We start from the raw sequence: 15,733 nt of genomic DNA on the forward strand, positions 1-15,733 counted from the left end.
AAGAACAGATTCAATGAACTAAGAGCTAACACATGTACAGCATCTTCTGCACACACCAGCCACCTTGGCAGGGAAAAGGGGCAGGTCAAAGAAAATCACCCCAGATCAAGAAAGCCATTATTATTATTTTTAAGGGAGAAAGAAATCAATTTAATTTGCCATTTAAGCAAACAAGACAAAGGCAGTGCCCAATTTAATACAACCTCCTATGCAATGCAATGAGAAAATGAAGACATTTTAAGGCAGAGATGTTTTCAGGGAGGAAAGCCTAGGAGTGCTTAGATCAGAAGGCACTGTGTATTTGAAGGGCAGCCTCCGTAATAGTATCGATTGGCTCCAAGGCCATATTAGAGATGAAGACGGGCCTCCAGAGAGAGGTGGTTGTCACCTTGACCTTGGGTCAAAGCCAGACTACTGACCCTTGACATCCAGGACTTGGGCAGTGAGATCCGTGATATCTTTCATGCCTACAGAGTGTGTCAGTGGAGGACATATGTCGATGTGGCTGTTGCCAAACCAGAATTGACCGGCCAGCAGGAAGCTAGAGAGCAGTGGGAAATGTGGGTTAAAGTATGTCAATAATGTTTCACAAGAACAATTTCTCCCAAGAATTGTAGCTGTTGGAATGTTTTGACATTTATTCGGTAGAGAAAATGTAGCATGTTTTGTTGAGGCACTTCAAGAGAACTGCTGCTAACTGCTGTGGCGTATTGATCTTTCTGTTAAATTGCATGGGCACACTTGGGAGATCATTGAGATTCAGGCTACACAGGACAGAAAGGATCGGCTGCACCCGATGGTCACTAATGGTAATTGGTTTCGATCCCCGTACTTGACGAAGCCATGATTTACTTGGTTCACAGATGAATCGGAGTCACTAAATATTTTGAAAAGGGTGGGGGTATACTTTGATTTCTTTTCTTTTCTCCTTGTCATTTTACAAATTATTGTCTCTGCTTCTTGGTTTGCATAAAGGGTCAGATCCATGTTACTGGGCAAAAGAAATGAAAGGGCACCACTACCAATGACACAAAATTGCAAGAATACCCCCCTCTCGCAACTCAGTGCTGATGGCAATTTAAATCCTATTTGTTAGTGTTAAAATGCAAAGCAGGAAACTAGAACTAAGAGGCTGCCTCACTTAAAATCTCTTAGCATGGTACCCATTTGGTGTCCCCTTGCTAATGGAAAGCATCCATCACTGGAACAGGAAAGTGGTGGCCATCAGCCATTCCCTCCCTACCCCTGCAGTCGCTCCAATGCTACTCCCACACTATTCCAATGGGTTCACCAACCTTCTGCAGCTCAGTGATAGAAAGTACAGATTTTGCATGCAGAAAGTCCTATGTTTAATCCACGGCATCTTAGGGTAAGCCTAGAGAAATCTGGTAGGAAAACATGGAAAACCATTGTTAGCCATTGTGGACAAGGCAGATGTGAAGCAAGGGTGAGCAAGCAATCCTGGGTCCATTTCCCAGGCCCCAGACTCCTCCACCAGCCACACCTCTGCCACTGCACTACCTGCTCCAGGAATACAAAATGACTCAATTTTTCTTGAAAATAAGCTACATTTGCAGTTATGAGTCTCTGCAGTTTGCTACCAAACTACAGCCTCTGCCTCTGCTTTTTTTGCTACTGTACCACTGAATTTCAGCAGTACATGGGTAGTGGCAGAACTGGCAAGGGGGAGGCATTCAAACAGTGCCATGTGAGTGCATGTTGCAACATGAATGCATGTTGCCCACCCTGATTTAGGCCAAGTGAGTGGTCAGATGCAGAAAAAGACAAATTCCTGTATTCATATCTGGGAGATTGCAGGTAGAGGGAATAGCTGAAATGTACCCTTTCCTGATCCATTTAAGGATGCCTTCTATTAGAAAGACACGAACTAAGTACCAACCATTGTCTCCAGATTATTCAGACAAGAAATTCATTGGTCGGTCAATATGTGCCATCTTCCAGTCTTCATTGCAACACAGCTACCCCAACTCCCAACCCAACTAGAGGGTATAGATGCACAGAAACAGTTTTCTGTGAATAGCTGAAAGAGAAAACGTATGATCAAGCACTGCACTAACTGCATTGTTCCTCCCCCGGAACAGCTGCTACGGATGTGGAGCCAAGTCCAAGTCAGAAAAGCAGGATTTTTTCTTCTCAGCTGTTTAGACATAGAGATGGAGAGGGCCGGATTTCATCACCGCACCTTTGGTATGATAGTCAGTTTTATGACAGGCTATATCCATCCACCTTGATGTAGAAAGCATGTGCGGATACATCCAATGAAATTTTTAGAAATCCAGATTCAGCCCCCCAGGGGAGAACTGCTGTGAACTGCTGTGCATTTGCATTCTGAGTTTTTTGGGGCACTGTCCACTGTGCTGAACTTCTTCCCTGGGGAAGTCCACCAGCATTGCTTGTACCTATAAAGCTCAAAATAAAAGCTGTGGTGGATAAGGAGTCCCACTGACAGCAGTCTCTAGCAACCCTTTCTGCAGTCCATCAATGATTAGTGCTAGAAGAAATGCCTTGCTGAAGGTACAGAAGAAAGCAATTGAGAGAAGTGTGAGCATTCGGGTCAGACGTATATGAATGCATTCATTACCTTGCATCTTGATCCAAAATACCTTTATTTTGAAATAAGTCCCTGTTGATTGCACTTGGATTCACAGCTAGCCTTAGATCTAAAAGGCAACAGCCATATACCTAAGCGCATTTGCTATGGCATTCAATTTTATTTAATTCAATGGAATCTATTTTGAATAACTGTAAGCATGTGCACATTTACTTGGGAGTAAGCTGCTTCTAAGATTTGACTTCTATGTAAACATATGCAGAACTGAACCACACATTAAATTTTTGTGTAAAGCAGGCATGTTGAATCTTTCAGTGCAATAGAAAAATTCAGTTTTGGCAATGTTCTTGAAAGCCACTTTCCAGCGATGGGTAGTGCTGAAGGCAAAAGTGGTGCGGCCAAAGTACCAAATATAGTAGTAGAGATTCATTCAAAGCTCTTGCTGCTAGTATCTAATCTTTATAGCAGGCCTATTCACCATTTAGAATGGGAATAAAAACAGTGCAACACCTGGGAAACTCAATGATAGGGCATCAGCGTGAAGGAATATTTCTATCTTGGGTACCAAGAAGGCCAGAATGGGACCCAAGACAAGCCATTCTGGTGGGCCTGAGATTCAACACTTGCATAGAAGATTCGATTGTATTTCCTACACACACTTATTCAATAATGGTGTGGTTTCCAATAACCATTATATTCAAGATTTTAGCAATGGCATTTAGTACGATTGTCCAGTTCTACATTATATACACATTTTGTTTTCTGCAGTAGTGGTAGAAATGGAATATTGGGCCATTCTATCAGCTCTGCAAAGGACGAGTTTGAATTCATTCCTCTTGAGGGGACAATCCTATCCTAGCTGGTTATTAAGGTATTAAAGATCTGTAACTTTTCGAATGGGTACTTTCTCATCCTTCCACCCAGTCCCTTTTCACATTTGTATCATGTCTTTTAGATTGTAAACCTGGAGTGTGGAAACTGCTTTCTTATGTTTTGTTTTTATTGGGAAGCTACTCTGGGAGCCATTTTGACTAAACCAATGAATGTGCATACATATTTGGACAGACAGGCATGTGCAGTTTATGAAAAGGTTTATTTTTATTAATAGACAAAAAAGAAGACTTACTACAGAGAAAGGAAAGCAGAATGTTATCCTTTTAATAATAGATAAGTTAGGGTCATTAACATAAAATACTCTTCTGTCATAGTTTTGCTAAAGAAATATAAGAGAATGGTGGATGTTGCCATTAATGCATTCAGGGGTACTGGTATTTTCACATGGACTCCTGAATAAAATCCATATGCTTGCCTGACAAACAGTAAAGAATGCCATTCATCATAATGTTTCCTAATGCTTATTTGTTTGCCAGATTCAGTTCCGCTGTTCTGTTTAGAATGGCTGTAAATAGTCTATGATTTCAAATTATAGTAAATCATGCATTATAGGATCTGAATCACTGAGAATGGTAATAGAGAAAATAATGGTGACTAAATGCTATTGCACCTAGGTATAATAGCTGTAGGTAGCTTTTGAAAATGATTACTTGAGGTCTAAGTATCTAAAATATTTACAAATGCTAGAAAACTACAACCTCTGGAAAAAACCTAGAATATGGGAGGTATACGAGAGGTAGCCTTAGGCAATCAGCGATGGGGTCACACCTCGACACTGTGTGTGCTTTACATGAAAAGCACGCTGCTAAAAGTGCCTTTACACATGGTATAGAGTTTGGGTTACAGCAGCAGATAATCACACTAGGGAATAGAGAGAATTTATTTACCAGGACCAGGATCCAGAAATTCAGTACTGTTGCGAACAAAAGGATAGAATTTCATCAAACATAAAATTTACAACACTGGTTTGACAACTCTCCTAGCAACAGAGTTCATCCTTAACCATTCAAAGCAATCTTTCAGATTACAAAGTATAGGTGAACCCCTTAAAGGGATATTTAGTATTAAGAAATATTGCTAGAGGCATCATGGTGTCTCTTATTTTTCTGCATTTGAGGTGCAGAAAATATACATCCTTGTGTATGTAATGTTAAAAAGAAGAGAGCGTCTAGATGTGGTAATTTCCTGCTCAACATTCATTTATGTACTGGTTGGGAGCAGCTGAAATCCCAATAGTTCAGATAATGCAACACCCAGATAGCAAACGCTTGCTCAGAAATACCCGCTGCACCCACTGCTTTTACTCTATCAGCAGCCTCCTACAAACAGGCCCCAGTTTATGGGATGTTGTGCATGGAAGGCACTGGATCGGTTGGTTAGTTAAATGTACTTTTAAAAGATTTGAATATATTCCCAAGAGGCCAGAGGATATGGTGCATATTCTCTGCTGCAGCTATCAGCAAAGCCAAAGACTTGCAAAGGGTGATCAGGTTGTAGATGTCCTTCCAGTCCCTCCCAGTTCCTCCCAGTCACCAGGGAAACTTTTGTAGTACCTCTTTGCTCCAAGCTCAGAACTCCAACTGTTGGAAGTATAGATTTGGATCTAGTTATCTTGGGGCTAAGCAGTAGGCAGATAGCGATAAACCATAAATCTCTTGGTAGTATGGGTGACCATGTACCTTTTTTTTTTTTTTTTTTGCCATCTATTGGAAGAGCCGCAGAGGACTTTACCCATTTTGAAAGCGGCTTCTACATGAAGATTCCTCCAGTCCATGACTGGGCTAAAGATAAAAGATGGAGAGAAAAAAAAGGACTGCCAAGGAGCTTTGAAGTTACCCATGAACAGAACCTACACAGGTCACCAGGTCACAGTCTTCCATGGCAAGATGTAGTGCAACCCTACTGAATTTACAATAATCATGTAAAAAATTACATCCCTGCATAAGTTAGCTTATGTCAACTTTTGTCCTCTCTGCTGTTTACTCAAAAAGGTTGAGGATGCTTGCTCCAACCATTTTTCTGCCAGGATGCCCTGCTTTTTAAGGCACACAGAGGCACCTTCATTGTCCAGTGGGTTTTTAAAAAATACAAAACATTTACTGTTGTTGTGAGTTTATTAAAATTAACTTTCTTGAAATCCAGGGCATGTGTTTGGCTACATTTGGCTTTTGTTTCCTTTGGAATCAAGAATTCACGTATGGCATGGTCATTTCCCCCCAGAATTCCTATAGCTGCCACTTTGTCCACTCGGTCTTCCCTGCCAGTTAGTATCCAATCAAGGACAGGTGTTCTAGTTCCTAGGAATTTATCAGCAACACTTGTTAGGAATCTCTTAGAGGGGCCACGTTTGGCAGAATTTGTCTCCCAGTGGATACTGGAGAACTCGAAGTCCCCCATGAACGATGACATCATGCCTCCTTGAAACACTGACGATTCGTTTTTCAAAAGTTTCATCCTCATCTTATCCTTGAATGGGTGGTCAGTAATAGACTTCACCCACTGTGTTCCCTTTATGCCTTGCTCCATATATATTACTTGGGACACTCTTGATGGGGTTACTATGCTAATTCTCCTGTAGTTCTGTGCAGAGAGATGTTTCTTTAACATATAGCGTGATTCTGCCTCCCTTTCTTTCTCTTCTGTTCTCCTTGAACAGGTTATATTGTTCAGTTGTTGAATTCCAGTCATGGGAGTCATCCCATCTATCAGTCATGTTCACCCTCCTGTATCAAGTCCATGCTGCTTGTTTCCCATGCTCTGGGCATTAGTATATAGACATCAAAGATCATGTGCTTTATACTCAAGCTTTATACTCAACCATTACCGGGCACTGTTAAAGCTCTTCCCCCGTAGTGGTGTGTAAGCCTTTCTCTATTGTTATACCCAGGTGTACTTCTCCCTCCTTTGCAGGATTCAGTTTAAAGCCCTCATGAAAAACTTCTTCATGCTGTGGCCAAGCACAATCTTTTCAGTCCCTGTAAGGTGCAACCCATCCCATCCCAGCAGTCCATCTTCTGGGAAGTTTAGCCTGGGGTCCCCAATTCCAAATTTCTCATGTCAGCACCACTTTTGTAGCCAGGTATGCACTTTCCCTGTCCATTCCCCTTCTTTGAACTGGAAGGATTGAAGTTCGATCCTTTTAAACAAGAGGAAAATTCTTGACTTTCCTCCTTAAAGCTGCAAAATCTGACATGATTTATTTAAAGCTCCACTTGGCAGTGTCATTTGTTCCCACATGTATAAGAAGGAAGTGATATATGTCAGTGGGCTATATGAGCATTGGCAATCTTTAAGTTAAATCACTAATCTGTTCCCCAGGTAGACAGCATACCTGATGAGTCCATGTGTTTCCATGCCTTGCAACAGGGACTCTCCCACAACGAACACTCTTTTCTTCTTCTTGCAAACCTTGGTATTACTGCTACTATCTGGTTGACCTTTAGCCTCTTACTCAGCATGGCACAGGATGACTTGCACAGTTCCTCCGCAGCAGGATGCCCTCCAGTCTCATCTTCAAGTAACTGGATGTGCTTCAAGAGTCCCACTGCTCCACTAGTGCACAGTTCTTTTGCATCTGTCATCATCATTTTTCAGGAGTCTCCACCTCATTTTCCCTCCCCTCCAAATTCTTTTCTTCTACCTTGCATCTTCTCACTTCTGTACTGCTCTTCACTCTTACAGCTTTTCCACTGCTCTGTCTAAAAACTCTTCATTTTCTTTTATTACTTTGAGGGTGGACACTCGTTGCTCTAGTGCTCCCGGATCTTCTAACATGGCTGCTAGCTTGCTCTTGCTGCGTGTGTAGACCATGTTGACCTCAGGCAGGAAAACAAACATTGCACAGACATTGCAAGTCATCACCTCTGTGGAATCTTCTCAGTCCATTTTTTCTGCTGCCTTTTTATTCTAAGCTTGCAGGCCCTGTTGTAACAACCTGTGCTTTGTCCTGTCTTCCGTAAAGGTTAGCAACAGAGTCCTACCAGTAAATAGGAATGTGCTACAAGGATGAAAGCAAAGGAGAGGGGAACTAAGAACGTGAGGAAAGGAAAAGGGGGGGAGGGGTTTTAAATATTTATTTATTTATTTATTTATTTCAATTCTACTAAGCTGCCCCATAACACAAGGGTTTTCAGTATGGCTTACAAATGCTGAAATAAGCACATAAATACAATCAATAAAGCAGATAAAAACAATAAAATTAGGAAATTCTTTACACATCTCTTATAATAAAAAATAAGATAATCAATAAAGCAGATAAAAACAATAAAATTAGGAAATTCTTTACACATCTCTTATAATAAAAAAATATAAAACCATGCAGAACATGACCAAATACATCCAGATAAATTAACAACAAAAAGCTCATTCGAAATAAACGAGAGAGCAAAGTTGCCACCGGCCAAATGTCCCTGGGGGTGGGGGCATTCCAGAGCTTGGAACTTCCTGCATTAGGGACCTTCCCTGATGAACCCCACTGCCAAACACCTTTTTGCTCTCCCTGCTCAGTTGCTTTGATCACATGCTCCCCAGGAGCTTGGCTGCTTGTATCCCAGAGTCCCTGGACCAGCTGGGGCAGCTTCCTCTGATCTGCTCAGCTAGATGGCAGGACCCAGAATGACTCTCCCCACCCACACAGCTGCTGCCAGTAACCAGACCAGTCCCTTTCAGTTGCAGCTCCCAGGAGCACATGGCCGCTTAGAAAAGACCATTTGCAGGCTAGTGATACCCCTCACTGCTCTCCCTCCCTCTGCCTGCTCTTTTTTCCTCTTCCACCCAACTCTGCCATAATAATCATTATTCCTAAGTTTGGATTTATACAGGAAAACGAGCATAGGCAAATTGATGCGCACCCATCCTCCTCCTCCTCCTCCTCCTCCTCCCTCCCTCCTCTCTCTTCTTTTTGGTGTGTCTTCTTTTGTCCCTCGGTGATGTATAAGGAGTCATGCTAAAGGCAAAACAAGTGAATTCTCCTTCTACATTCTTGTCTTCCCCTGTCCCTTTTCCCACAATTGGCTGTGTAAACTGGAGAAAATTGTCATGAAATACAAACTGAAATATATAGAAACATCTATAACTCAGTGTGTACTATGTTTATAACACACATGTTAATTCCAATTTACTTTGGGGGTGGGGGGAAGGAAGAATCGAGTAGGTTAAATTCTATGACCAGGGTTATGTTACACTTATTGTGAGATTAGGTTGTTGCAAGAGATCCCCGGACTGAGCAACTCGGGGCTTTTGAAGTTGAAAAGATTCTGACTTTACAGCTATCATACAATCTATCCTCACAGCATCGCCTGCTTCAGCTTTCAAGAGCAATATGGAATAACAGGCTTTGCTGGCAGAAATGCACCAGGAGGATACTAATGGCACTGGGAAAAATATCTTTTTAAAGAGAAAGTGAGAGAAAAATTGAGCTTGAAAGAGAATGCAGTTCAAAGGGGAGGACATGCTTGCTTTGATGTTTCCCTCAGGTGCACAACCATTCATAATGGCCAGCTTTCCTGGAGAGGGATAGCTGGGTTTCTTCTTCTTCTGACTGTGTATGTGTGTGTAATATTTAGACAGCAGCTATCACTCTTTTTTTCTGCAGAAATACTGGAAGTTCAAGTCTGAGCCTCATACCGCTTTTAAATCTGTTTTAAAACAGCAGGGATCTACAAAAGGGGTTAGCTGCGTCATTTCCCTTTTAACGCCCTTTGGGTGAAATCCAGAGAGAATGTGTCAAGTGGCTCAAAGTAAGGAGATAAAAAGGCTTCCCACCACCCATTCACATGGCACAGTTTCCAGATTTGGGTTGATTCCCCAGCAGACTCACATTCCTGGATAAGCAGAAAGACCAAGTTCTGCGAGCGACACAAGCTGCTTAAACTCAGGAAACTGTAGAGATGGAAGCCCAGAGGAAAGGATACAAATCAACACTACAGTCATATAATCAGAAAGACTGTAAGCAAGAAACATGCTCAGCAGATTCTTGGATTGCATACTGGTTTTATTTATAGGGGTAGGGCAACTACGTACAGGTCTGGTTAATTGTGTCCAACAGACATTGGCTAAACCAGTAACTTGCCCATGGACATTAGTGAGACATTGCTTGGTTTTACTTTAATTAATTTAATTATTGTGCACATCAGTGAGTTTTATGATTCAGCTAGGTCTGGTGCATTGGACTTCTATAGCCAATCACCATGCATATTGCACCATACAGAGTTTATTTTTTATGAGCATACAGATTGTTTTATAAGCTAATTTTTCTTAGGCAGCTGGACATCATCTAAATAAAGCAAACCCAACCTATCTTTAAATCACATTGGTAGTCCAATTGTAGCAACTGGTAGATGCAGTTAAAAGACAGAACGGAAGCTCCAGGAACACTCATTTTTATGTGTGTGACTCCTTCATTTCTTCATCATCTTCTAGAAATGGATATCTTAGGATGGGGTCTGGCTAGCTAAATATGCTAGATTTCATCTCTCAAGGTCATTTTCAATTCTTCTCCAGTCCTGGGCTACTTATGCTCCCTCCGTACCCTACAGTAACTGACAAAGGGCTAAACTGCTATTTTGAAATAAGGAGGTGGCGCTTACATGAACTTTGACATGGCATCTTGGGCACAATTCACTACACATTCATATCAGCAGGATTTAGAAACTAAACAGTTAACCTAATCATCTATTTTATTGTTAATTTAGAAAAGTGGTGTATCCCCCCAATACACTCTCACCCCACTGAATTCGCTGCATGTGACCTCCACCTTTTGTCCACTACACCATTACCAACAGCTAATCCTCCTTATTTATTGATAATTGGACCAAACTGAACAACATGCCAACTTCTGAAAACCAAGGGATTCTATTCAGGTTTCTCCTTTAAAATAATGCCCCACATTGGTTTCCAAGTTTTGTTCCATTGTGGCATGTCAATGAACAAAAGAGTTGGTGGTTTTCTCATTGCTAAGGAATTCCACTAAGCCTGGCCTGCATGTTGCATAACGTTTTGGAAAGTGGAACTGCCGTGTATAAGGGCCTCAGAATGCTCTTTGGACTTTAAAATGTTCAGGCAATTTGCCATTTCAAAGTGAGTGTTAAATAGAAAGAGTGTTAGATTTCCCTCTGAAAGGTCTACATTTCTTTTAACATCTTTTGCAAGGCAAATAGCAGTAGAGTACAAGAGCCAGCAAAATTTGTATTCTGAACTTTATCTGTACAGTTTAAATCAAACTGATGTTGCAGCTCAGAAGATGCAGTCCTGAACAATCTTCAGCCACTGAAATTAAAAACCATGTCACACATAGTTATGTGGAACTCGTATTCACACCTAACTATGGATTGCTAATGCAGATTACAGCAAGTTGGACCTGCAACAAAATGTTGCAGTGTATTTTCACCTTCTAACATGACTGCTGCTTTTCAGGATTCCTGGTAGACAGTCCTCCAGGATATTGTTTCACACACACGAGTGTAGACTCAACAAGGAGAGGGGGGTCTGGCCCTTTAAATATCCCTATTGCTTGTCAGAAGATTCCTGAAATCCTGCTTCTTCAGCAGTGCCCCCTTTGGCTCCATCGATGCTGTCACTCACCTACTGATCACATTGGGAACTTACACTGAGCATCCTATTCTTTTACAGTTCTATAACTCCATCTTGATATTATTTTGATGTTGTATGTTTCCCCACTCCTTCCAGGATGAAATAACACTGAGAGATAAAGACGCTTTTTTTCAGGGGCAGCTGCATACTTTTGTAACACTTCTTCAAGATCTGCCTGCATCTGATGCATCATCACTGGTTGTCCATCTTTTCCTGGTCCAATTTCAAGTGCTGGTATTCACCTTTAAAACCCAAATGGCCTTGGAATGCATTTCTTTAGAAATTGCCACCGCTGAAATAAGCCTGCCTACTTTTATTTTTTACAGCACATCCAATGGGTATGACTAAAAGCCTCTAAATGTAAAAGTTTATGGACCTCCTATGTCGAAAGAAGGAATGCAAAGACAGTTTTCACCTCTGTGCCCCCCACCGCCCTACACAGCTAATTTTGGCTATCCTGAAGGAACGTCTCCTTCCCTACTTGCCCTCATCCCCCTTAAGATTGGCAGGAGAGGCCTTACTCCAGGAACCCTCTTTGAAGGAGGTATGGAGAGTGTCTACCCAGAGGAGGTGCCCAGACTATGGAATGCACTCCCCAGAGAGGTCTGCCTGGCACCAACCTTATACTCCTTCTGGCACCAGGTTAAGACCTTTTTGTTTAGCCAACATTTTAATCAGTAAATAAGGATTTTAGATGTTTTAAGATCTGTCCTCAGTTGCACTTTCTTTTCTTTTTTCTTTTCCTTCTTTACTTTTATGAAATGTTTGGTTTATGTTTGTTTATTATTTATTGTTTTAATCACTATATCATTGTATTATTATAGTATTATTTATGATTGTAAGCCATCCTGAGCCTTTCAGAAAGGATGAGAATAGAATGTTTTTAAATAAATAAATATTTAGATAAAGGCATTGTGGGGGGTGAAGGAAGCTGGAGTGTTTCCAGTTTTTATCATCATAGAATCATAGAACAATAGAGCTGGGAGGGGGCAAGAAGGCATGGGGACCAATCCCCTGCTATTGCAGGATTCCAGATTAAGCTATTCCTCCCAGATGGCTGCTGAGCTGCATCTTGAATGCCTCTAGTGTAGCAGAACCCGTAACCTCCCAGGCTAATTGTTCCATTGCCATTCTGCTCTAACAGCCAGGAATTTTTGTCCTGATATGTGGCTGGAATTTGGCTTCCTGTAAATGGAGCCCATTATTCTTTGTCCTGCACTCTGGGATGATCGAGAAGAGATCCTGACCTTTCTCTTTGAGACAGCCTTTCAAGTGCTTGTAGAGTACTATCATATCTCCCCTGAGTCTTCACTTCTTGAAGTTAAACGTTTCCAGTTCTTTCATTTTCTCCTTACAGGGTTTTGCTTCCAGTCCCTGGATCATCCTTATTGCCCTCCTCTGAACCCTTTTCAACTTTTCTGCATCTGTCTCAAACTGTGGTGCCCAGAACTGAATACAGTACTCCAGATGAAGCGTAACCAGTGTATTAGAGGGAAACTGAATTTCACATGATTTGGAACTGAGACTTCCCTTAAAGCAGCCCAAAATAGCATTTGCCCTTTTTCGTAGCTACAACATATTCTGGTGTACTTGGTCTACTCCTTGGCCCCTGAACCATCCTTTTGAAGATTGACTGCAGCCTCAGAGATGCATTTTGCCACTGGCTGTGGGGAATGGGAAAGGGGATCCAAGCATGGATCCTCACCTCCAAAGTCAAAATTGTTTTTCAGCCCTAAGAGTTGTGAATCCAAATGATCCTATGAACCTCTACATACCGTCAAGAGGAAATAGAATCACTCAGTCCACCCCTCTTGCTGGTGAGATGCACATCAAAACTTAGATTACAAGTAAGGTCATACTTATAATCTGTACTGAGCAACTAAATCCCATGAGAAATATATAGGCAAGTATTAGATGCAGAAACTTGTCAGTGATGGTGCCATGATTGTGGAATTCCTTCCCATTGAGAATTCACTATGTTCCTTCTCTATTCATTGTTGGCTAGTTGGAAGAGGCTTTAAAAAGATTTTCTTTCTAAAAGATTTTCATTTATCATTATCAATGCAATGCCTGGAAAGTTTAGCAATTGTACCTTTTTGCTAGTTATCACTGTTTTACTATTCAAGCAGAGGTGGAAGAATATCCTACCTAATGGACCACAAGTGGCTTTCAGGATTTTCTCGCTGAGTCCACAGGCTTATTTGTGTAGGCTCTGCATTTGTCTCTCCAACCATGTGCAGGAAATCCTGGTCGCTGATTGCAGAAGAGATCTGGGATTTCTTAAATGCAGTGTTTCAAACTCCACTCTTATCTCCATTCAGTAATTGGTGATAAGAGGGGATTTAAAGATACTTAAATTTTAAGACATACTTGCATTTTAAAGAGTATTCAAACTTAAATACTCTGCTCTTTAAATGCTGCTAACATTTAAACTGGTCCTGCAAGAATAAGATGTGGAAATCATAAGCATGTGCTTTAAAAGTCCATTTCTGGAGCAACTTCCCCACAGAACAAAATTCTGCATGCCTAAAAACTGTTAGTTAGGTATTTACATCCTAATAAACATACACAGAATTGAGCTGTACCTTGCATGCTTGGTAGGAAAATGTCTACATTACCTGCTCCTCCACTTCATTTCGTTCCTATCTACTCTTTCTTGACTTTACCACTTGCCCCCACCCCCCAAAACTGAATTTGGACCAAAGCCAAAAAGCAGTTTTCATATTCCTTATTTAAATAGATGCATTCTTTTAAATCCATTGTTCTTTGGAAGGAAAAGTGTGGGATAGAAATATAATACATAAATATTAAATAAATGCATTATTTTTGTTCTGCTGTAACTTTTCTGCTCTTTGTAAGCTGCTACGATTACAAACTCCATTACAAACTACAGTAAACTAGGATAGGTCAATAGGATTACATTTAGTTGTACAGTTCAAATTCTTATATCATAGTTGTTATTTTATTCAGAAAGCAGGAACAATGGGCAAAATTCTAATTTTCTATGTACAAAGTTTCACACATGGTTCAAGGACATGGAAAAATATTATTCTAAAGTGGCCAAATATTTTTTCCTCATGTTTTGACAGCAAAGAGGAAAAAAAGAGGCAGGAGAAAGAGCTCATAGTAACTGAGTCAGTCCACAGAAAGAAAGTAAAAGGGGGACAAGGGGTGGTCTGTGGCAATAGAAAAATGACTACAGACTCAACCATATTGCAAAGCATGCCAGAGAAAATCTTTGTGCACTCCATAAAATGAAACCCGAAGGGCAGAACCTGATGTGACCAAAACAAGGAGCTATCATTGCAAATAGTACTTCCCTTTCTAGTATCTGGTCTTCTCCTTTCCTATATAATGTATCTTAATTAAATGTTTGAAGCCATCAGGGTGACCTACTGTGCTATCTCCCCATACACCCCAGTTCACATCACTGGTTACTGCAGAAGAAAGGGACTAGAATGCACACCTGGTAATGTCACAAAATCACGTTTCATCACTGCAATGACTGAGAAGGGGCACCTGGATGCAGGTTCTTTTGGCAATACCTAATCTGTGCCGTATTTCGTGCTGAACATTGGTAGCACCATTGCCAAAGCATTCCCGGGACAAAGCAGCAAGCGCTCCGTCAAAGGGAAGTGAACTCTACACCGCTTCTGCTGGGGGGCTGAAAGAGTTAAAAGAAGTAAAACTGTTTAACAGGGTTGCAGAACTCCTATTAAAATGGCAGTACTATAAATGTTCTAGTATTGTCAGGAATGTTCTGTTGGATGACACTAGACTGTGATTTGTACACACAGCGGACCAGAGCTGATGGGTGAATGAAATGATCCATAACCTTCACTGACACATTTAGAGCAGTTCAGCTGCACACAGAGAACAGTCCATCATTTGCACCCTTCTGTGAAAGCTGGCTTTACCAAGTGTTTCAATGAAATATGTGCAACTTCCCATTTAAATTAGTACCACATGAACCATGAAGAGCACCACAGGTATCTGTTGTAGTACCAGCCTAATGCAGAAGTGGCCTGTCTTGTAATGCTCTAACAGGAAAGACATACAACCATTCATCTGTAACATATTAAAACCAGAAGAAATAAATTACTCTATAGATGAAGAATTATGGCTCATGGAGAGAAATGTGCAAAGGTAGTTCAAAAAGCAGCTTTTACTAAAAAATTATTGCAACAGCATTTGAATTCCTAATGCATATTAAAGCTCATTTGCATAACCATAAATCATCATTTTAAAAAAAATTATGAAAATGTGGCTCAAACTTTTTAGAGAGCTGGCTTACTTTTTCTAAAACATTTTAGTACTAGTACTGAGGCAATGGCTTAGTATTAATGAATGCAGCCATGAAATAGAAAACTTAAACCATTTGGCAAGGAAAACCACAAAGCTCCATGTTATTCAACTTCTCGGGGCAGCCAGGAGTGAAAACCTCAGAAATATTTCCCTGATTATCTAGCTGAATAAAAGAATAGGGTTTTTACTGCCTGTTTTAGCCTCTCTTTCCCATGAATGCTGTAATCAGGAATGTTAACGGAATCAGTCCATTTCTGAGCAAATATTATCAGAAATAATAAACAAATCACTTCTCTTTTAGGACTCCAGTCAGTGGACTGGCCTTTCACAACTCTGCACACTTCTTTTCAGGTCAACATGCATTTCTTCCCT

The sequence above is a fragment of the Varanus komodoensis genome, unplaced genomic scaffold, assembly GCF_004798865.1.
Source record: "Varanus komodoensis strain SLA01 unplaced genomic scaffold, ASM479886v1 scaffold2, whole genome shotgun sequence".
NCBI lineage: Eukaryota > Metazoa > Chordata > Lepidosauria > Squamata > Varanidae > Varanus > Varanus komodoensis.